This window comes from Festucalex cinctus, chromosome 2 (assembly GCF_051991245.1).
Source record: "Festucalex cinctus isolate MCC-2025b chromosome 2, RoL_Fcin_1.0, whole genome shotgun sequence".
NCBI lineage: Eukaryota > Metazoa > Chordata > Actinopteri > Syngnathiformes > Syngnathidae > Festucalex > Festucalex cinctus.
Genome location: NC_135412.1, coordinates 9,852,347 through 9,875,566, shown reverse-complemented (window position 1 = coordinate 9,875,566; position 23,220 = coordinate 9,852,347). Strand labels below are relative to the sequence as shown.

The 23,220-nt window shown below is 37.4% G+C and overlaps 1 protein-coding gene and 1 long non-coding RNA gene across 3 annotated transcripts in view; one reads left to right on the top strand and one right to left on the bottom strand.

The window, feature by feature from the left end:
- The window catches only part of plagl2 (pleiomorphic adenoma gene-like 2), a 49,631-nt gene that overhangs the window by 1,019 nt on the left and 25,392 nt on the right, over window positions 1-23,220 (top strand). The gene's annotated exons all lie outside the window — the stretch shown is intronic.
- On the bottom strand, window positions 7,236-10,446 carry LOC144013228 (uncharacterized). Its single transcript, XR_013282191.1, has 3 exons — window positions 10,356-10,446; window positions 10,084-10,137; window positions 7,236-7,498 (listed from the first exon to the last, which is right to left on the bottom strand). It is a non-coding gene; the product is annotated as an uncharacterized LOC144013228 (long non-coding RNA).

Below are 23,220 nucleotides of genomic sequence, written 5' to 3'. Positions count from 1 at the left end.
AGTTTTTTTTTTTATGTTTATTTTCATTTTGTTTTAAACAAAAGATTCCCATCGTGAACGCAGTTTGTTCCAGCATGTTGGTTGACCTTTATTGGTCGTATTTACAAATTACATTTATATAATCTGTGATTATGGAAATGGAAATATTCTGCCCATTCCTATGATAATTGTTGATGCTGTAGTATTGTTTTTGTTACTTGTTAGTTGAGTTTCTAAGAGTAATGACAATATTACAATGTAATCTGTAAAGTTGAAGTGGTGAAGTGTTCAATCTCACCTTTGTTCAGATTTGGAAACACTTTTTCCTCATACAAAGTAATATGTTCCATGATGAAACTCTTGCCATCATAAACATATGTAACCACACAAGTAATATTTGAAGCTATACATCCTTTATATTCACTACTGTAAAGTAAATCCCATCTTATTCACATTTACTCACAAGTTCCCTTATTCAGTTTTTTCTTCCGGATGAACGTATCATCGGGTCTTTGCTGAAAAACTCACCTCTTTGTGGTTTTTGTGTTCTTTCCGTAATGCCACAAGATGGTGCCAAAGTTCCCTGGTAATAGCAAAGTAGTAATTAGTGTCAAGGAAATAGAGAGTGTCAAAGCTCTTTGAAGGGTAGGGAGGAGGTAAGTTTAGTTTGGGTTGTAACTTGTTAGTTGAAGTTAGGGAGAGTCTTTGCATGTGTATTTTTGCTCCCCTGTGACTAAAAAAAGTTCCATCTATGACAAAGGTCTCATTATTGTTTGACAAGTGATATTTTTTTTAATAAGTGGAATAAATATTCTGCATTACATTTTTTTTTTTTTTTTAAGGGTAAGGCTAAAAAACGAGTTTGGAATTAAAGTGTTTTGGGATCATTGTGGTATATTCATGCTTTAATTTATTAATATGAGCAATTTTAAAACATTTTTATGGAGTGTAGAGTCCTCACACTTTATTCACTATTTACAATAGGACTCGGACCCTTTCCATCCTGAATTGGGGCTAGGGGGTCGGCTAAATTGCCAATGATGTCATAGATGCTCATCGTATGCAGGCATGTACGCATGTGCACACACTAGGGATAGACCGATTATCGGCCGGGCCGATTATCGGTGCCGATATTTGGCAGTTTGACAAATATCGGTATCGGCCTTTTGACCAATCTGAAAGCCAATAAAGCGGGTATTTTGAACACATTCTGACAATTTGTTCACCTTCTGCAAAAATCTTTTGAAACTTTTTATGAATCCTGATGAAAACCCCAAATTTGCTACGTTTGCGTTAATTTTTTTGCACAGTGAAATACAGGAACTTTCCATTTATGGATCTATTTCAATTTCCACTTTATAAATAAGGATGCTGACACTGGGAATTCCCTACATGTTTTATTTTTAAGAATTAAAAAAAAAGTAAAAAAAAAAAAGAAATGTTGAAACTCCCTGCAATTTTTTTTAAATATAATTTTTAAACAAAGCTGCCAATATCGTTTAAAATTGAAAAGAAAAAGTACTTTTTAATTTTTACACTAATATTTTCTCTTCTACAGCAAATAAATATCGGCTTGAAATATCGGTTATCGTTCTCCTTGACTACTAATAATCGGTATCAGTATCGGCCTTGAAAAAGCCATATCGGTCTATCACTAGCACACACTGTGCAACTTTATTTTGCCATTTCCATAAAGGGGCGAAATGACTCCTGATTGAAGTAAGGTGGTTCTAATCTGCAAGCAATTCAAAGCAAGCTGCATGACTTACTTCATAAAGTTTTTGGTCAATGGCATCCGAAGGGAAACAGTACTGTATGCAGTACTACCCAAAAATGTTGTGACGTGGTAATTATGCTTCTACCAGTGTACATTATAGGTGCACAGAGATGAGGGATGTTCGATCGAACTCGCTCCACTTCCATTGAGGCCTGCAGCTACAAAATAAGGAAATGGAAGTGAGTTTTTAATCACAAGACTTTGTTGTCATTGTTGCTCCACAACGCTATACCAGGGTTCCTGCACATCCTTAAAAATTCTGTAAAGGCACTGAATCCACTAACCTAAAAACAAGAGCTTAATTGGCATTAAAGAAAGGTATTCACAAATGAAACAGATGATTCATTCTTGTAAATAATATGGCGGAATGGTTTTGAAAAATAATCTAATTGCAATTTTCTGTTCCTCAGTACAACAAGCACAAGCAATACATTACTTCTGTATTACCATAACCAACATCACATTTATTATACATAAATGTTTTAGTCTTATAGGTTAGGCATTGGGTTTATGCTAAAATAAAGGCAAATGAAACAAATTTATATGAAAGACAGTTTATTTCTCTTCTTCAGTGACTGAGTTGAAGTCTTTCAGTATTAAGTCAAATACCATAAATGTTACCAAATGTGGCATAAACATAAATCAGTAAGTCAAAAGACAAATTACAAGTTATTCAAACAAACACATGTGTGGCTTTATCATTTCAACTTTGAATGCTTCATGAAACAATAATTACTATTAGGGGTGTGGCAAAAAATCGATTCATAAAAGAATCGAGATTCTCATTTATTAATCGAATCGAAATTTATTATCCAAAAATCAACTTTATTTAAATTAGAAATGAAGAAGAAAGGGAAAAGGCAGTTGTAGCCCACATACTGTTTTTGTGGAAAAAGGCACTTACAATACAAAATTAATAAATGTTTAAACAATAAAAAAATAAAATAAATAAAAAAAAGACACTTCAATGTCTCTATTTGTCATTTTGTCTTGCAAAGCAGACTGGAGTAGATCATGACAATGTTGTGCATGTCTGTAAATTGAAGCAGAAATCATTTGGCAATCAAATAATTTTGAATCGAAAATTGTTTGAATCGAGAATCGAAAATCAATTCTGAATCGAATCGTAAACCCAAAAATCGTAATCAAATCGAATCGTGAGACAGTCAAAGATTCCCAGCCCTAATTAATATGTAAACGTGGACTGAACTACTTAAGCACTGACCTTATTTCGACAATATGGGTCATATTCTCCCGTTCACACTTAAAAGTGTACTGCTGGCACCCCATTTCAAGGTATTGATGAGTAAACCGAGCGATATTGTAAAGTTTGATAAATATCTGGTATCCGGTCTGTCAGCAAAACGGGCATCATCAGTGGCAGACTGACGGACCTTCCGTCAGTATTGACTCTGGAGAGTTACGATTTATAACCATAATATGAAATATTTTTCACCATCACAGGGCTCTAGACCATAGGTGTCAAACTCCGGTCCTCGAGGGCCACAGTCCTGCAGGTTTTGGAGGTTTCCCTCTTCTAACACAAGCTGATTCCAATCAACAGGATTGGTATCCGGCTTATGCAGAGCTTGCTGATGAGTGGATCATATATCACCTGTGTTGGAGAAGGTAAATATCCAAAACATGCAGGACTGCAGCCCTCGAGGACTGGAGTTTGATACTTATGCTCTAGACTCTAGTACAGCCTCCAGAGCACGGAAGACAAAAGATGCTTAAATCTCTGGGAGAATGTACGTACTGACTGATTTGTCAGGGACCGCCCTCACTTCAAGGTCAGTCCACCTACATTTCATGAAGGTGTGTAAGTGACACACTTAAGTTGATGGGAGAATCTGCACAGCCAAAAAAAGGGCCCAGAAGCGACTGACTTAAAGAAATACTTGACTCATTGAGCCATTTTCAGTAGTAAAACGTTAATATTTTGTCCAGAATGAATTTGATGACGTCACTATTTTTCATGTACTGTACAATTAATACTTTTAAAAAACACTTTGACTTGCTGTCCACTGAAGGTGACATCACCTGTGCTGAGGAAGTAGCTAATGACCAATCATGGTTCACTTGTTTTCTGGGTTTGGTCAGCAAACTGAACCATGATTGGTCGTTCGTTACCTACTTTCTCAGCACAGGTGATGTCATCTTCAGTTGACAGCAAGTTAAAAAATTATTGAAGATTATTATTATTATTATTAAATTCTTTTTTTTTTTTTCAATTGAGATTTCGAAGTACAAATAATTATATCTGTGGATTTTGGTAACAAATGAATGCACAGACTTTTGATGTGACCTTCTGAGGAATTGTAGGATGAAATCAACTATATTTGTTGAATGTGCTGTTGAAATACAAAAAGCAACATTTAAGTATAACAGACACGAGGCTATGTTCATACTTCAGGTCAGTTGTGTACATTTCATATTAAAAAAAAAAAAAAAAAGCTATTGGTCATTCCACACAACAGGGGTGTTATTTTTTTCATTTTTATTTATTTTTTATTTTTTTACAAATTATTGACCAATCTAAAGTGTTGAAAATGGCTTACTCTCTTTGTTGGTGCAATGTTAATGGCTGAACAAGCATGTCATTTTTGGGGTCTCCTGACAAATGACGATTTTGGAGGTACAAGATTTTGGCCCGACACCAGCAATTTGTCGATAAATTGAATATGTATGTGATGCAACTGCATCATGAGCACTCAGGTCCTATACATCATTAAAAGGTGACAAATGTCACAATTGTGTGACAGAACAAGCTTGTGCCAAAAGTAATGGAGCAATGAAGCAATGAAAAAAGTCTGTGGCGAATATTAGATGCTTAAAAAAATCAGCTCAAACACAAAATCCTTGAAATTTCTACAAATGCGTCAGAACTGTGACCTACATGCAGGGCTATATTTATTCCTGGAAATACGGTGCCACTTAAGAGTAGAGCCCAGAGTTCAAACCAAATAGGGTAAAGCAGCATTTAGCTGTTATGCTGCACGCAGATGGACTTAAGCTGCCAACAGAAGTGAAATCAGCCCCTAGTGTAAATGCTTTTAAAACCAGGTTATGAATTTTTTTCCCCCCCTCCTCCCATACTTTTGAGTAAGATCTTGTAAAGATTTTAAATCAATTTCACAGTACGTTCTTTTAGTAATTTTAGAAACCTACTTTTATTTCTTTACTTTTAAATGTCTTCAATGTTTTTGATGTCTTCTGTTAATAATAATGTTTTTTTGTTGTTGTTTTTTTTTTAGTAATTTTGTAAATCTGCTTTAATTTTCTCTGATTCTGCTTCCTTTCTTTGCTTCTCTGAATGTTGTTAGCTAGCACATTGAGCGGACTTGCCTTTAGCTTTCCTTGTATGCAGCCTTTTTTCATGTAAAACAAAAATGTGATTCGCTTAGCAACAAAGGCTAACCTGTGTTTACTGTTTGAACCAAATATAAAAACATCTTCTGTACATTTGATTGAATAAGTTGCCTCATGTTGCTAGCCTGCCCCGTGTGGTCGAAGTCGGAACTGAGCCAGCTCGCGAGGCGGCCATTTTTGTTATCTCACCCGTGTTTAGGGATAGTGCATGGCAGATGTGCTCATGCTTGCATGCGTGCGCGTGTTTGTGTGTAAGCTCTAGCTGCTTTTGAGCTGGAGGGAGGTCTTCGTTTTTTGAAAAATCTCCCACAATTCTTTGCTCTCACCGTGGGCAGCGGCGCTGCTGCTGGTGGAGGAGGCAACAGCAGGCTGATTTCCATGAGAAAAGCGCATCAGTTGGGTTAATGGAAAGGACAGCCCTCTGTGGGGACAAATGGCAGTTAATAACCAGGGAAGAATCGGAAAAGCTGCAATCCCTTTCCTTTGTACTGCTTCACCTTCTGCGAGCCGGGATGGGCCGAGGAAAGAAGAAGGGGTATTGGAGGGGGTGGGGGGCTTCTTTGGTTTGTAGAGGAGGTGGCTGAGGGAAGAAAAGGACAACGGGTTCATGCGAGAATGGATGTTTTTTGTTTTTTCATTGAGCGCTGCAAGAGGATTGTTTTGTTTGTTATTGTCTCACGACTGCACACACGGGAAGTTTATGAAGATGTGAAATGGAGCAGCGAATGCATCCCAGCATGAGTTTGTCTACTTGTCTTGTTAACCTGTTTTGAGTGTTTACATGCGTGCGTTCTGTGTCATGGGACAATCAGGTATTGTAAGGTGTGTGACCTCTACCAAGGAGGTCATGTTTGTTGCTGCAATTTATTACATTTCACACTCAAGGCAAATCCATTTTTTTTTTCCGGCTGAAGTTTGTGCATTGCTGAGGCAGGAAGTGCACAGCATCTGACGGTTGTAAACTTTGTTGCTAAACCAAAGGATTGTTCAGTTTTGGCAGAGAGAACTATTGGGTGGCTAATGTTTACTATCTTTCACTTGTCATTGTTCTCTATTTATTACATACTGTTTTTCAGCTGCATTTTGATTAAAGTACCTAATGAATAAAAATGAATTGAGTTGAGTTAAATATCCACCAGTCAAACAACTTCTAACAGGGATTTATGAAACAAGTAAGCTTGAAATGTGTGTTTGCTATATGTTTACTAAATACCGTATAACTCCAATCATATTTGACAACCCAAAGTAAAGTAACTTAAACAATATCGAAATACGGTATTCTTATTAATATTGCGTTTATGGAGTTGAGCAGCAAAATCAACCAATTTCTATCCTATCAGTGGGCGGCCATTTTGCCATTTGCTGTCGACTGGAAATGAAATCACGGTGCCTCAGCTTGCAAATGTCACATGACCAAAATCAGGATTGGGGTTAGCTTATTTCTTCTTGAGTCACAATTGTCATGCTAAGTGTTTATGAATGTTTTTAAAACATATTTCTTTTTATGGATTACAGTCCAACCACAATGATTGAGCACTGTCATGATTATTGGTTGACCTCCAATTTGTCAGATTTGTAAACATTTTCCTGTAGGAAATGATGGTAAATTGTTCCAGTATCAAACTGTTGACGCCATTCAACATTACTGTTCAGACATTTTAATTAGCACTTACTGTAATTGTTGTTTTCATACAGATATTTATGTAATTAATTGGGAAAAAATATTTTGTGGCCAACGAGTAAGGAGTTAGTGTAATTTCCTCACTGTGCGTTTCCCGCCACTTCTCTCTGTCCGTTCTCTCTTGTTTGGGGCAGCAGAGCCCTTCTGCCTAAAGTTGCCATAAAATAGTGTCATGGGTGTTGCTGCTAATAATCAAATGCACATCAGTAATGAGACTTTGATTAATTCGGTTACAATGAATGTTTGCTAGCTCAAATTGATTTCAGTTGTGAAGTTTGTAAGGAATTATTTGCTTATGATGTGGTTTTGGTATGTTAATTTTAGCGGAGAGATACAGTAGTTTTCTCAAAGAAAGGCAACTGTTTCATTACTAAAACGTCAATAACACAAATACTCGTGACCCTTCACAACAGCACAGATGTTTTTATTGGTGCAGCATACATTCTGCTGGACCGTGCAGTATGCCAGTCAGAAATAGTAAGAGGATGCTAGATGCTTGCTGCCAGTTTTCTTTGTGGCCGTTTCTAGGAAGAGCCAGGCAGCTGTGGCTTTTCAGAACGAACATCCATCCATCAAGCGGCACCCTTAGTTTACCCCACACTACATACTCCGGATGTTTAGCCATTGCTCAGGCCAGGGTGGCGGGGTGGGAGCGAAAAATTCCCCTTTCATGACTTCAAGGAACTTACCTGTAGGAATATGGAAAGTTGTCTTCCATCATCAAACACTTTACAGTATGTAAATGTAAATGCACAGAACTACAGTACACTTACACACATAAAAACCTTGACGGATTTACTCTGAATTTGGTGGTGGGGTCGTCAAACTCAGATATCAGGCAAGCATCATTTGAAATTTTTCCAAATGTTCGTGAAATTTTCAGTAAATAATGCTTGAATCTTATTACAAAATTCAGACATGGGCACAAGATGGATGGACCGAATACATTTTTTGTCATTACCAATCAGTCATACAAGCAGGATGAAAGTGCTTTGGAAGTAGATCATTACTTTTAAATAATGTGCTATGGTAATTTGCCCATACTTGTGATTGATGTGTCCAAGGTGTGTCATGCCTCTTCATCAGCTGCCCTCACACGGGCCCATGAATGGGAAAAGTGTTTGAGAATGGATGAATCTAGCAGAGAAGGGCTGCAAAATTCTTTGAATTTGGAGAGTTGTAAGCTTTTCGTGGAAAATTTATGGGAATTGACGGGCCCAAAGCAGGAATTTACAAAATTTAAACTTGGCTAGGGGTGTGCATTTCTACAGTAAAAGACAATTCAATATGTATCTTGATATATTTTTAAAAGGGGCTGTCTGCCGGATTCACTCAGGAAAATGCACTTTTTAAATACAGGATGTACACACTAACTTTTTCTCAGTCTACACATCTGTGTTTTTGTTCATCTTTTGTGGTCCTAAACCCCCACCTTCCCAGCCTGTATTTTGCCATTTTGTGTTTGTTTTGTAAACAGTGGGGCGTTTCTGTGGAAAGAGTATTTACAACCCTCCAGCCAATCGCAGAGCGGGGGGGGGGGGGTGGCGTGTCGCAAACGGGGCCGGGCGAACGTGTCAGCTGCGTGACGTCACTCCCGCGGGAATTTGAAAGCACGCACGGATTTTTTTTTCTTCACTCACTCATTCACACACGTAAGCTTCTGTGAGTGAGTGAGTGAGTGAGTGAAAAAAAAAAAAAATCCGTGCGTGCTTTCAAATTGCCGTGGGAGTGATGTCACGCAGCTGACACGTTCGCCCGGCCCCGTTTGCGACACGCCCCTAACCCCTAACCCCCCCGCTCTGCGATTGGCTGGATAGGTGTAAACACTGTCTTTCCACAGAAATTTCCCGCTGTTTACAAAACAAAATGGCAAAATACAGGCTGGGGAGGTGGAAGTTTAGGACGAAATTACCACAAAAGATGAACAAAAACACAGATGTGTAGACTGACAAAAAGTTAGTGTGTACATCCTGTATTTAAAAGTGTGAATGCGGCAGACAGCCCCTTTAAGTGAAATGATTTTATTGGGTTCGATTTTGATACACTCACATCTTTTAAATCTAATCTGATTTTCTGTCTCAAGTCAGTTTACACCCCTGAAGTTGGGTCTTAATAAAATACCTGTAATCTTACTCCTTACTAAATGACCACATTTCATGCAAGTACAGTGGTATCATCACTTTTTTTGAGTCTTTGTGGTTTATAAACTTCTATTTTTTGTTTTGTTTTATGCTGCGAGACAAAATTTGAGGCAAGCGTCAGATACGCTGCCACTCAAGTGAATCTGAAAAAGGAGCAATTAGGGTACTGTAATTCCCTTGAATGTGTCCAAGGAGAGTTATTTTGTGTGATATCTGTTTATGGCAAAACAAAATATTTATATTTTGCTTGAATCATCATGTTAAATTTCCATCAATTCCCATGGAAATCTTTCAACTTGGAAATTTTCAAAGTTACTTCAGTTTAAATTTATCAAAAACCTCCAGGAAATTTAGAGACAATTGATTATCCCTTTGCAGCCCTTTCACAGAGTATATCAGTATAAAATTGAACATATTGGGATGAGCATTGTTTTTCGGCAGCGACGGGATGTTTGAGTGACGTATATGTCAACATTTCAAAATTTGAGTTACAGTTCCCAGGGGCCATGTTGTCACGAAGCGCCACGACAAAAGTCATCGCTCCACTAATGACCCAAGTCATCAACATCTTGTTGTCCATTTCTACATATTTGAAGGCAATCCATCCAGTCCTTCAGTGTTTGCTCCCTCATGCATCCCTCTCTTCCTCGGCTAAGTTTACACCCCCGAGGCCACTTCCGCCAAGCTGTCTGCAGCACATTTATTAATAGGCTGCCTGCGCTAAGTGCAGCGCTGCATTTGACCCGAACGTTTAAAGAGGTTACGATCGGCTTGTGCTTCACGTTAAACACAGACTAACGTGGGAATGGAGGAAGAGCCGTTGCTGGTATGAATCACTGTGCATTGGAGTGAGAGTGGAAGTGAAAGCAACCTGACGTAGGGTGGAATGACGGAATTAATTAAATAATAGGCCCCTCAACTAAGCAGTCAGTCATCCACCCCAACCGATACTATTTTCCATTTTCTTACCCGCTTGCTCCTCACAAGGGTCGCGGGGGGTGCTGGCGCCTATCTCAGCTGGCTCTGGGCAGTAGGCGGGGGACACCCTGGACTGGTTGCCAGCCAATCGCAGGGCACCAACTGATACTATTCTGTGTGAAATATACCAACTCATAGCGTAAATGGGCACTAACCTGTAAATTTTCTGGTTTCTGAGGTAGTATATGATCTCAAGCAGACAGGCCGGCCTGTATGAAAGGGGAACATTAACCGTGATTTAACAAGGTGGTGAACAGAGGAATTTCCATATGCAACACTTTATTTGCATAAATATCTGCAAGCATTTAGCAACCTGGTGCGGAGGAGGAAAGAAACGCCAGGTGGCCCGCCAGGCCGATAAAGCACTGGGAGAAACCCTGTACTGCCCCTTCATGGCCTAGTACAACAGAAATCTTCAAGAACTTACAACAATCAATACGGGAAAGCAATTCTATGGTCGATGTCGCAACATGAAGTCTAGGAGTCGCGGCGATCTTGGACTGAGGCATGAGCAAGCGAATAGTCCGACAAAAGACAGGAGCAGAAGCAGCCTCTTAAATATACAAGACATAATTGCTGATGAGCAGCAGCTGTACAGAGTCTCATGGGCGCCACCGCAGGTCAGGCTCAAACTGGAATTGCAACAACAAGACAACAGAGCACAGCCTGCAGGCATGGAACACGACGGGAACATCCACGGTCAAAATTTATAGTGCGATTAATCTGCGTTAATACACGATTAATGCAATATTTTTGTGATTAATTAATTAGTTAATGCTTTAACTTTAAGAGCTCTGGTTAAAACTCATTTTAACAATTGTTTTTGGTGTTTTTGCCGGGCCAGGAGAAAATTAAAGACATTTGTACTCATTTTAATAGGCAAATATGATTTGTGATTCAAAAGTTTCAGGTTGTAAGTATGGCTGTTGGAGGAATTAAACTTGTATGTCAAGGCATTACTGCAGTTGTTTCAATGTAGATGGGCGCATACTACAATATACATTTGAGGGAATTTCCGAGATCGATGAAAATTAATGATCAAGTCATTAACCATTTTTGCTTTAATTTTAATATATTTGTGGCATAATAGCTACTGAGTACTGATGCCTGACATCCGCACAACATGGGTTCAGTTCCCACTCAGTGATGGTGTCAATGTGAGGTAAACCATTGTCTGTCTCCATGTAACCTGTCCAGGTTATAATTTGCCTTTCGCTTAGCGTCAACTGGGATCGGCTTCAACCCCACGCGCTCCCGAACCAGTGAAGCAGCACAGAAAATGGAGGGCTTGATCTGTATTTTTGGTTCTTGAGTTGTTGTTTTTGAAATCATCGATAATTGGTTGTTACACAGTCACTTAGCTCCAAATGGAAAAGAAAAATAAAAGCACAACAAGCTCACTGCCAGACAGCATTTTGGCAAGTGAAATGCAGAGCGATGCTATCATGCCATAGCATGCACATTTTGTTGTCTTGGTTACAGTGTACAAGGCCGAAAACATGGCTATAAATCCACTTCATTGGTTTCACTCAAAGAAGTTAATTGAATTAAACTTTATTATTAGACGAGGTTGTGTTTTCAGCAGCACCAGTTGTTGTGTGTTACCAGCTGAACTAAAAACACATTTGGAAATACTTGAATATTTACTGGTACAGTATGTCCAGAGGACAAGTTGATTAACTTATAATCATGATCTGGATTTTTAGAACATGAACATAAGTCAAAAAGATGATTTAAGATTTTGAAAGTGGAGCCAAAATCTTTCTTCTGATCCAAACTGGGATTGTTCGGCCTTGGTGGATGTGGACACATCACCTGCCTGTAAAATGTGTTACTAAATAAACTTGTATTTGTCTTTAGTTCGTTAGAATACTTCGGGGTAACACTATAGACGTGCTTTATGATTAACCAGCATTATTATCATTTACTTGAAATCATCCAACATCAATCAGTTATCAAACATGTCCATGAAAACATATAAAAAGCTTTGTTCAATTTAATATCTATAAGTTACACCATACAATATCAATTTAAAACTTTTGAATATGATAAATCTTGTTAAATCATCGACAATCATGCACACATTTTTTTTACTGAACTACAAAAACAAAACTAAACAACTCATACAAAAGAAAGAAAGAAAGAAAGAAAGAAAGAAAGAAAGAAAAAGAAAGAAAGAAAGCTTTTCATTGCTTTTCTAACAAACAATACAACTTTTTTAACTAGTTTAGTTTAGTCGTTAATTATGCTGTATATACATTTTAGGCCCTGATAACAATTATGAAAAATAATATTTCAAAAACGTTTTAGGGCATCTAAATGTATAAATCTATACATTTGTCCAGGTGTAAATTGGAGTTGATTCTTTCTCATTAATTGACTATAAACTTTCTGTATCATGTATTATGCAATTCATTTATTTCATTTAATTTAATCAGGTTTTTTTTTTAATGTCAAGGTTTGATAATCACATTTTTTAAAGTTGAATTATTAGCAAATTAAACTTTGAATTGTGGCCTAAACACCATGTGAGAATATCCTGCTTTATATTTAAGATGAACAATAATTGTAAAAAAATCCTTCTCTTTCTTTCTTTCTTTCTTTCTTTCTTTCTTTCTTTCTTTCTTTCTTTCTTTCTTTCTTTCTTTCTTTCTTTCATGAACAAAAAATAGACTACAGTAATAGATCATTTTTATCAATCCATCAGGTCTTTTGCTTTGTTTGCCATCTGGAAGAAAATCAGCACAGTCTTCTCACTATTGTAAAATGAAATTGCTAGTTTTAAATGTCTTAATTGAAGTAAATTATTTGTTGCTGCAAATGTAATTACATTTATTTCATTCAGTTTTGTAAATTGTCTGAGGGTTAACACTGAATCAAATAAACATAAAATATCTGATGGTTCTAAACAAGTAAAGCAAGTTGTTTAAAATGTTTTGAACAGAAAAGTCAGGCAAATCCTTATTCCTTCTATCGTTCTTCGATATTTGGTAGATTCATTGACATGGCTTTTAAAATAAAAGAAACGTTTTTTTTTTTTGTTTATGTTTTATTCCACATATTAGGATTGCTTTAAAATGTAATCTAGCCAAAATGAATGACGTTTTAAAAACATGCGCTAAAATGCCCAAAAATGATATGAAGTAAAAGCGCAAAAGCAAAAATCAAACAACAAATTCACAAATTTTACAGGCACAATGCCTATTAATGTACTGTGAATATGAAAATACAGATTTATGAGAAAATATTTGAGCGCAAACAGAATTGCTTACATTAGAATTAATTATTAATTTCACAAGTAATGAAATACAAATTTTTCATGTGCACTAAGCAGCAATATTAAAATACTCCTTAATAATAATAATAATAATGATAATAATGATAATAATGATAATAATAATAATAAGTGGGCTTTTGTTTGATTCCTAGAGGCAATTTCAAGTAACACTTTAACATTTTTAATCGTCATACAAGTTAAATGAAATTAACTGCAGCTGATGTTAAAACATAAAAACAAAGATGAGCAGATGGATGATGACATTCGAGTGTTACTGCTTAAATGCCAGTTTGTAAGATCATCTTTATGGTATAATTACATAAGACATAATTGGAGGATGTCAGTTAGGGTATATTATGGTCGTTAACTACAATGCATTTGTACCTTTTTCTCTGTGCGCCTAATGCTTCATTTCTAAACAACAGTTTTGCTTGGTTTCTGTTTCGTAGTGTGTAAATAGAAATATGTATGACATGCAAAAGAACCATCACGGGAAAATCATGGTTTGGCGGCCCGGTGCCCACGTATTATGAGTCAAACATCTTGTTGGTTTTAACACATGATTCAGCACACAGTAATGTGGATGCATGCTACTGTAGCGGAAATGCTGAGTTATGATTCAGCTAAGTTGGTATGAAAGTTGATACATAGATGGATTAACACATGAGTCACACACACGCTACGGGCACATGCACACGCAGTCGGGTCCAGTGATTGCTATGCTGCAGAATGAGAGCAAGCAGTGTAAAAAAATACAAGGGGAGCAGAATGTAGTCTCCATGTCTGATGGCACATCCCCACTTCCTTCCTCAGGAGTGATTTTTTATGGACGTCTTGGTCTTGGCCACCCCACCCTGCTCACCATCCTGCACTTAATAAATTCAAACATTCCACCCTGTAACAGCAACAAAGATACTGTATGTATTTGTGATCTTTTTCCACACTCTCTGGTTTTGCAGGTTCACGTGATTTACCATTTATCTTAAACAATTGCATCACCAGCGGTCCAGGCCAAGACACATCTTTACATTATAATTCATGCCCTTTTTATTAGAGATAGACCGATGTTTTTTTATTTATTTATTTATTTATTTTTTATTTCAGGGCCGATACCCATACGGATTATTAGTAGTAAATGTACAGTAAAAACCGATACTTGAGCCGATATTCATTTTTACTAAAGGGAAAATACTGGCATCAAAATTTGAAAAAATACAAATTCCAGCTCTTCTTCTTCTTCTTCTTATAGTTATTATTATTATTATTATTATTATTATTATTATTATTAGTAGTAGTAGTAGTAGTAGTAGTAGTAGTAGTATTAAGCATATGTTTAGGAGTTAAAAAAAAATCTTAGTCAATAGACATCTTTGTTTTAAAAATCTAACAAAAGTTCAGGGATCTCCCAGAGGCAAATACAAATTTAAGTAAATAACTCCCTATTAGTGTCTAACAGTAAATAAAGTTTTCAAAAATTCCAAAATATCTGAAGGATTAAAATGTTACTTATTTTACTTTTAATTTCAAACTAAAACAGAAGGTGCATAGTAGGGCTGGGAATCTTTGACAGTTTCACGATTCAATTCGATTAAGATTTTTGGGTCTACGATTCGATACAGAATCGATTTTCGATTCTTGATTCAAACGATTTTCGATTAAAAATTATTTGATAGACAAATGATTTGTGCTTCAATTTACAGATATGCACAACATTGTCATGATCTACTCCAGTCTGCTTTGCAAGACAAAATGACAAATAGAGACATTAAAGTGTCTTTTTTTTTTTTTAACATTTATTAATTTTGTATTGTAGGTGCCTTTTTCCACAAAAACAGCATGTGGGCTACAACTGCCTTTTCACCTTGTTCTTCACTTCTAATTTAAATAAAATTTATTTTTGGATATTAATTTTGATTCGATTAATACATGAGAATAGGGGTGTGAATTGCCTAGTACCTGACGATTCGATTCGTATCACGATTCACAGGTCACGATTCGATTCGATACCGATTAATCCCAATACGAATTTATAAGTCGATTGTTGCGATTTTTTTCATTCAAATTTAGAAAATACTCATCAGTAAGCTTGTAGAGTGTAAGATTTATATGAAAATGTATTATTTATCTGAAATTTCAGTCTTATAGAGGTTGTAATCTGTTTCATGTTTGAACAGCATTAAAATAAAATATTCAGGCTTAATGTTCCGTTCATATAACATATAACATGCTCAAGGTGTGAATCCTAAAAATAAAAAAATAAATAAAAAAAAAATAAAAAAAAAAATCGATTCTGCCGATTATTGAATCGATTCGAGAATCGCGCGATGTAGTATCGCGATATATCGCCGAATCGATTTTTTTTTTTTTTTTTTTGCACCCCTACATGAGAATCTCGATTCTTTTATGAATCCATTTTTTTGGCACACCCCTAATGCATAGCATAGATTCCCAGGTTAAGCAGCATCTCTGAAAATTTAAATAACTGTATTAGTTCCCTGAAGTTTATACTTTTTAAAATTGATCTATTATCGGCCGTATGATTCTTCAAAATGGTCGTTGCCAATATTTGTCAAAATGTTGAATATCGGCGCCGATAATCGGTCTATCCCTACTCTCTATTCTAGCCTAGATGTTTTATACTCAACTCAATTTATATTGAAGAGATATAAAAACAGGAAGTGTTGTGTTTTTAAATTATCTTAAACAGATTTGAGGAAATATGCATAAAGGCTCCAAAAGAAGCAATTACAGCAGACATGTAAATTAGTCACCATGGCAACTTTGTATCATCTGTAGTAGTCCAAGCGTCATGTCGTCCTGTCATTCCGTGTTAGCACGTTTGTGCGTATGTTACTGTTTGCACTTGTGCACATTGTCGGGTTTGATTCACGAAGATCCCAAATAGCGTTCACTAAATTGCCTCAAATCTCAAGCATACTTGTGTGTCTCATTACTTCTTCAAGAGGGCTCCTCTGTGTCATTCTTCTTCCTCAGCTTTGATTTGTTTTCCCCCCCCTCTCCCTTTACCCTCCACCCCGTCCATAGCCTGTACCAAATTTAACCCCTCACCCACTCCACGCATTCCACCAGCTTCATAAACACACGTGGTACCAAACATGCGCAGTACTTCCTCCTCGCTCCTCACATCTCTGCATCCATTCTCCTCCTCTTCCTCCCTCCCACTCCGCGCTTGGCCAACAACAAGTTGGGGAAGCGAAAGTGGGCCGACAACGTCGAGTCCCCTTCGCGGCGTCCCCTCCGAGGCCAGTGTGAAGTTTTCAGTTTGATTGAAGGCCTCTTTTCTGTGGTGTGCGCTGTGAAAGCTGTCCTAATTGAATGATAAAGTGGCCCGAGATGGAGTGCAGTGAATAGGCAACAATGGGCAGCCTGTGTGTGGTAGAGGGATTCTGGTTCAGATCCAGCCTTTGCCTCTCAGCTCCGAGAGGGGGCCTATTATAACGCTCTCTGCTGGACTCGATCACGTGACACCCTCTCCCCGAAAACTCCACTCTCTGAACCAACCCCCTCCCCCAAAGCCCATCATGCGAGCCCGGCCAATCGCGTCACGTCACGGGCTCGCTCGGTGCTCCGTTCAGGTTGGCTGGATTGTTGCGTTCCGCCAGCAAGCATCTTTCCACACCGGCTATTGGACTGTGCATTTGTTTGTTTGTTGCTTGGAAACAACAAATGTTGAGTTTGACCAACTTTTCGAGGGAGGAAAATGCTGCATCACTTAACACATTTATTAGACTACCTTTTCCTTTCGGCTTAACCCGCTTTCAGGGGTCACGACAGCAAATCATCTTCTATCGCTCCCTGTCCTCTGCATCCTTCCAGTTATCTACAAGTCTTCCCTCGCTGCATCCATAAATCTCTTTGGTCTTCCTCTTTAGTGCCCACCTGACGGCTCCATTTCCTATGTGCATGTCCAAATAATCTCCATCTCGTCTCTCTGAGTTTTGTTTCCAAACCTTCCAGTCTGTGCTGTCTCTCAGATGAGCTCTTTCCTGTTCCTGTCCATCCTCGTCCCTCCCAAAGAGAATCTCACCATCTTCAACTATCGTCCCATAAAACTGTTGTTTACAATGAGCTGATGTTCTCCCACCTCTTATTTGTTTCGGAGAACATCCAGTATCTTTTGCATGTGGACTATTTCAATTTTAGTGAGATCTCAAACTTTTATTAGAATTTCAACCCAAACTGACCTTGAGTTGAGGAATTAGTCAAGGTACAACATTCATCCACGAAAACAACTATATAATAATTTCACATTTGGATTTGGATTTATTTTTATTTTTTTTTATAGAACAGTGCATTTGAAAAGTAATGGATAGCAATAATAATTAAAATTAACATTACAAATATTTTATTTAAAGTAAATAATAAACGCTGGCATTACCCGTTACACAATCAAGCAAATTAAAAAATAAGGGTTTGGTTAAAGAAACAGTATGTATAAAATTTTGCCATGTAATTACTACGTTCGATAAGTTTGTCTCCTCCGGGTAGCAGAAAGATGGTGAAACATCTCAGCCCTCATAAAAAAAAAAAAAAATTAATTAAAAAAAATGTTGTTATGGAACATGTATTTTTTTTTTTTAGATACTAGTGAGTTTTAAAAATGCATGAACATTGAAACATAAAAAAAAAAGTTTTCAGCATTTAATTTTATTCTAAGAATACTTGGGAAGCCAATAAAAACATGCAAAGGCCACAATAGGCCCCTGGGTAGGACTTTGTTCTCATGATTTTGATAAGTACTGTGCGATCTGTTCTTCTTCTCCTATTATTACACATTTAGTCATATAACTGAGTACTGAGTAGGGTCAGATTATATTTGCTTCTTTGCCAGTACTGAGTTGGGCATAGAAAAGATTCATTTATGTGTAGGAATTGTGATTATGTGGAACTGATGTTTGACTAATTGTGTCTCGAAGCCACTGGGGCAAGCTGGAGTACTTGGCAGAGGATATCCTGTAATCTTTCTGTTTTGAGTTTCTTTTTTTCATTGGATAAAGATTATTTTTGAAATAAATAGTGCACAAGAGAGCACGGGGGGAAAGACGCACCAGGTATGAAGGTGACCAGACTCAGGCCATGTCTGCTTTGTACATGGGTATTTAAAAACACTTTAAAATATGTCTTAAATGAAAGTAAAAAAGTAGTCGTCCTAATAATTATTTGGGTGAGGGTAAGAAAATACTGTACACAGAGGTGGGCATTTCTGTTAATCGTCGATTCCCGTCAACGATGATGCGCCCAGAATGAGGTCCTTGTCAGGGTTCGTGGGGGATTGAGGACCCAAGTGGAGGAAGGCTAGGCGAGGCGTGGCAGGTGTGCTTGGAATCCTAATTTATTTTTAATAGGGGTGTGAATTGCCTAGTACCTGACGATTCGATTCGTATCACGATTCACAGGTCACGATTCGATTCCGATTAATCCCGATACGAATGTATAAGTCGATTGTTGCGATTTTTTTCCATTCAAATTTAGAAAATACTAATCAGTAAGCTTGTAGAGTGTAAGATTTATATGAAAATGTATTATTTATTTATCTGAAATTTCAGTCTTATAGAGGTTGTAATCTGTTTCATGTTTGAACAGCATTAAAATAAAATATTAAGGCTTAATGTTCCGTTCATATAACATTCTTCCATGCTCAAGGTGTGAATCCTAACCCGAAGTCAGACGTTTTGTTGAATATTTTTCCATTAAAAATGGAAGTTTAAAAATCGATTCACACACACAAAAAAAAAAAAAAAAAAAGGCAATGATGATAAGACGTTGAATCGGTAAGACTACCGAATGAACAATTCTGAGCTCTTTAAAAAAAAAAAGAAAAAAGAAAAAAAAAATCGCTTTTTTTTTTTATTGAATCGATTCGAGAATCGCGCGATGTAGTATCGCCGAATCGATTTTTTTTTAACACCCCTAATTTTTAACATAAAACAAACAAAGTGCAAAACAATATACAAAGTCCAAACTAAAGCTGGGAACTAAGCTTACTAGATTCAAACTAAACGGTCAGGACTCAGAGGCGCAGGGAAACAAGGTGTGACGATGACAACAACAAAGACTCCACAAGGACTGAACGAAAGCAGGGAACTAAATACACATACTAACGAGAGACACCTGGACAAGACACAAGTGGCTTGAGGAGCTGATTGGATAACACAAGGGAACGGGAAAACGAGCACAGGTGGACATGATAAGACTTCACAGTGAGAACAAGATACACAAGGAAAACATGACTAAGAAAAACCCAAACCAAAACCCAGACCCTAACAGTCCTTCTCATTCTGTGTATTTTTAGGGAGGCTTCGCGTTATAAAACATTCACGGAAAATCCAGAAGCACTCGGTATCGTCATTGTCAGACGTGACAAATGGTTATGTCGAATTGGTGAAACAGAAACGCGAAAGCGCTCCAGGCAGTCAGTTTTGCTCGTAAGCGTATATAACTGAAGTCTGTTGATTTTGACTACCATTGGATTTGTGTCCAAATGACTAATGTGGAGGAGAGCAAAGTGTCATCTGCACGTGAAATCTTGTTATTTCCTATAAACGTACTTTGCACACGGCAATCGCCTGCATGGACTGTAGCCATGTGGACCGTGTGCATCGCCTGCACTGAATTTAAAGGGACTACAATTTGGCTGTGTCTGCGAAACCACAAAGAGAAAAAAAAAACTCCACCCATAAGACCACGTTTTGTACTCGACTTGTGCTGGGAACGAGAAGAGTCCTGCCTTATCAGCTACGACAACTGCATTTCTTTGTGTCTGGGTCATTTCAATGCACTGTGACATTTGTCTGGTGTCTCCCAGAGCAGCTTTACAAGGTTCATTACTCATAAAACACCATGAAACTCTTCAGGTAACCTAGCAAACATGTTTTGATAAACATAAAAAATAAGGCATTGCCTTCAATGAGCCTAATGTAATGTTTTTTGTTTTTTTTTAAAGCACTGAAGACGATTTTGTCCTCCAATTAATCTAACATAGTAAAGCTTGGTAACTGAGGTCTACAGTTAAATTGGTAGGTAAACTGTTTTTTTTTTGGAACCTTTTCAACAGATCTTAACGATCATGTACTGTATTTCAAAACACCAACAGCATTACGCATATGTTAAAGGGAAGTCAACCTTAAACATTTCTTGACAATAATGTTATACGTGACGTCACTATGATGACATTGTGATTAATATAACATTTGTGGAATGTGAGCTATGAAACAAAATCCAGCCGTTTTTATCAATTTCAGAAGGCGGCCATTTTGCCACTTGCTGTCGACTGACGATGACGTCACAGTTGCTCAGGGCGTTCGGGCAACGACCAATCACAGCTCACCTGTTTTTCATCATTGTTACTTGAGACCTGAGCAACTGTGATGTGATTTTCGCTCGACAGCAAGTTTCAAAATGGCCGCCTTCTGAAATTGATCAAAACGGCTGGACTTAGCTGTTTCACTCATATTCCACTAATGCAATATTAACCAAAATACCAGTATACCAGTCCAGGGTGTACCCCATTTAGACTATTAGGGCTGCTTAGAACATACTATTGTCAAGAATTATTATTTATTTATTTATTTATTGGATTGACTTCCTCTTTAACTCATTCACTCCCAGCCATTTTCACAGAAGCAATCCCGTTCGCTCACGGCTGTTTTACTGAATTTTGACTGATTTTGCAAGGCCCACAGAATATTGTGTTCTATTGATATAAAAGCATGAAACCAAATCAAAAGAAAGATTAAAGTCTCTTCTTTCATCAGGAAAAAAAAGTAAGTTTCGATCTGTTTCCGTTTTGCAGCAATTAGCATTAGAAGAGAGCTAAGTTTCATCAGTTTTCACAAATCTATTTAAAATTCTAAGTAATTTAGCATTTTTTCTAGATGGCCCTGGTTGATCTCCTTTGCTCTGCTGCCACCTGCTGGCCGTTTGTGTAATAACTACCATTTCTGCAACCGTTCTTTGCAGTTGAGAGGCTGCATCAAAGCCTTCTGTATGCTCTAACATTAAAAAAACAAAAACAAAACAAAAAAATGTATAAATACGTCTTTGGGACACTTAAAACATAAAAAAACGTATTTACACGTTATTGGGAGCAAATGAGTTAAGAGACGTCTGGCATGCTGTTACCGGGTGAAATGAATCTGATTCATTGGGCCGGTCCATCACTTTTGTCCCATCACACATCCGTCAATTCTCATACACCAATAACCCATATTTGACAATTGGCCGCATAGCTGACTGACTACAAGCAAGGCCACAATCATCCAATCAATGAATTTCTTAATTATATATTATTATACTATGATCTATGTAACATGAGGAAATTGGCTCCCCTCTGCCGTCTAATTTTTGGTTGCATGCATTGCACCACACAAAAGGGCTTTGAGATTCTGAGGAAAACCGTGGACCACGGATGCTGGACAATCTGTAAACTATTTGACTCTCCATCTTGAAACCTAAAGCTTTCTTTGAGACTCGCGTGGCGCCGTGCCTTCCCCCATCACACATTGAAGTTTTGGCGAGGTAGTGAGGTGGAAGACCACCCTCTGGCATCCCAGTCATTCAATGGATTTTTTATTTATTTATTTATCTATCTATTTATTTATTTATTTTTTTGGTAAGGGCTGGTAATGATGTTGGCTTGGAGAACTGAGAAGGAAAGGGCTGTGTTAATGTCTAACTCGAATTGGTGGAATATAACCACTTTAAAATTATGTAAAAAGCTCATCACCAGTTTTTTTTTAATCAAATAATTTGTATAATAGATTAAAAGAAGAAAGAAAGAAAAAGTGGGTACAAATTAAGAGGAACTGGTTTTTTTTCTCAACCAGAATATAGAACATAAGAAAAAGAAACATGCACTAAGAGATGTGTACAGTAACAGTAATACCACAATTAGGGTTGTCCCGATCACATTTTTTTGCACCCAAGTCCGAGTCCAAGTCACCTGATTTTGAAAATCTGCCGATACAGAGTCCCGATCCGATTCCTCGGCAAAATATTAAAGAGGGGGGGAAGTGCTTCCAATTTTTTATTATTATTTTTTTATTTGAACAAAACCATCCCAGTAATTTTTTTTTTTTTTTGGGGGGGGGGTTCCATCAGAAGCACACATAATAATGAATAAAAATAAATACAATGTTTTGTTTGGCAATATGTTTACCGCTGGATGATTTTGTTGCTTTGTAGCCCCTAAAATAATAATAATAATCATCATAATAATAATAAAATAAAATTGCCAAAAATGAAAACCCCGATCATTTTCTCCCGATACCGATCAGCTGAAAATGACGTGATTGGGACTCGGTTTCCGATCACATGATCGGGATCGGGACATCCCTAACCACAATTATTATACTGTACATTCTCCCTGCTTTCATGGACTTTCTCCAGGTTGTCTAACTTCCTACCATATTACAAAAATGTGCATTTTACGTTAATTGAACTGCCAATGATTGTGAATGTGAATAGCTTTTTGTCTCAACAGTATACCAGTCCAGGGTGTACCCCATCTCTCGCCCAAAGTCACCTGGGATGGAATTGAGCTCACCCACGTTTAATCAGGACAAGGTGCTATAGAAAATTGACGGATGGATAATATTTTACTCAAACTAATTAATTGTACACTAACTAGTGACATAATGTATTACATTTGCAACTTTCCTATCATGGATTTGTGCAGATCAGATCCTGTGCAGTATCGTCTGTATCGCCTAAACTTTTGTGTTGCTAATATGACAGCAACAGTATTTTTTATTTTTAAAATTGTTTTGCTAATAATATATATTGTGTTTTGTTTTGTTTTTCCCCCAGTCTGGCGTCGGTTGTAAATTCCACTTGAGTCACATGACGGAACCTTGCCTGTACTGCCATGTTAACTCCACTCCAATTTTCTAGTCAAGTCTAACCTGCCGATTGCAATTTTGGCCTATTGCGATGTGTAATTGAAAGCATATGCAAACAATTTTGTAGCTTTGCTTTGATGGAAAATTCCCCCCAA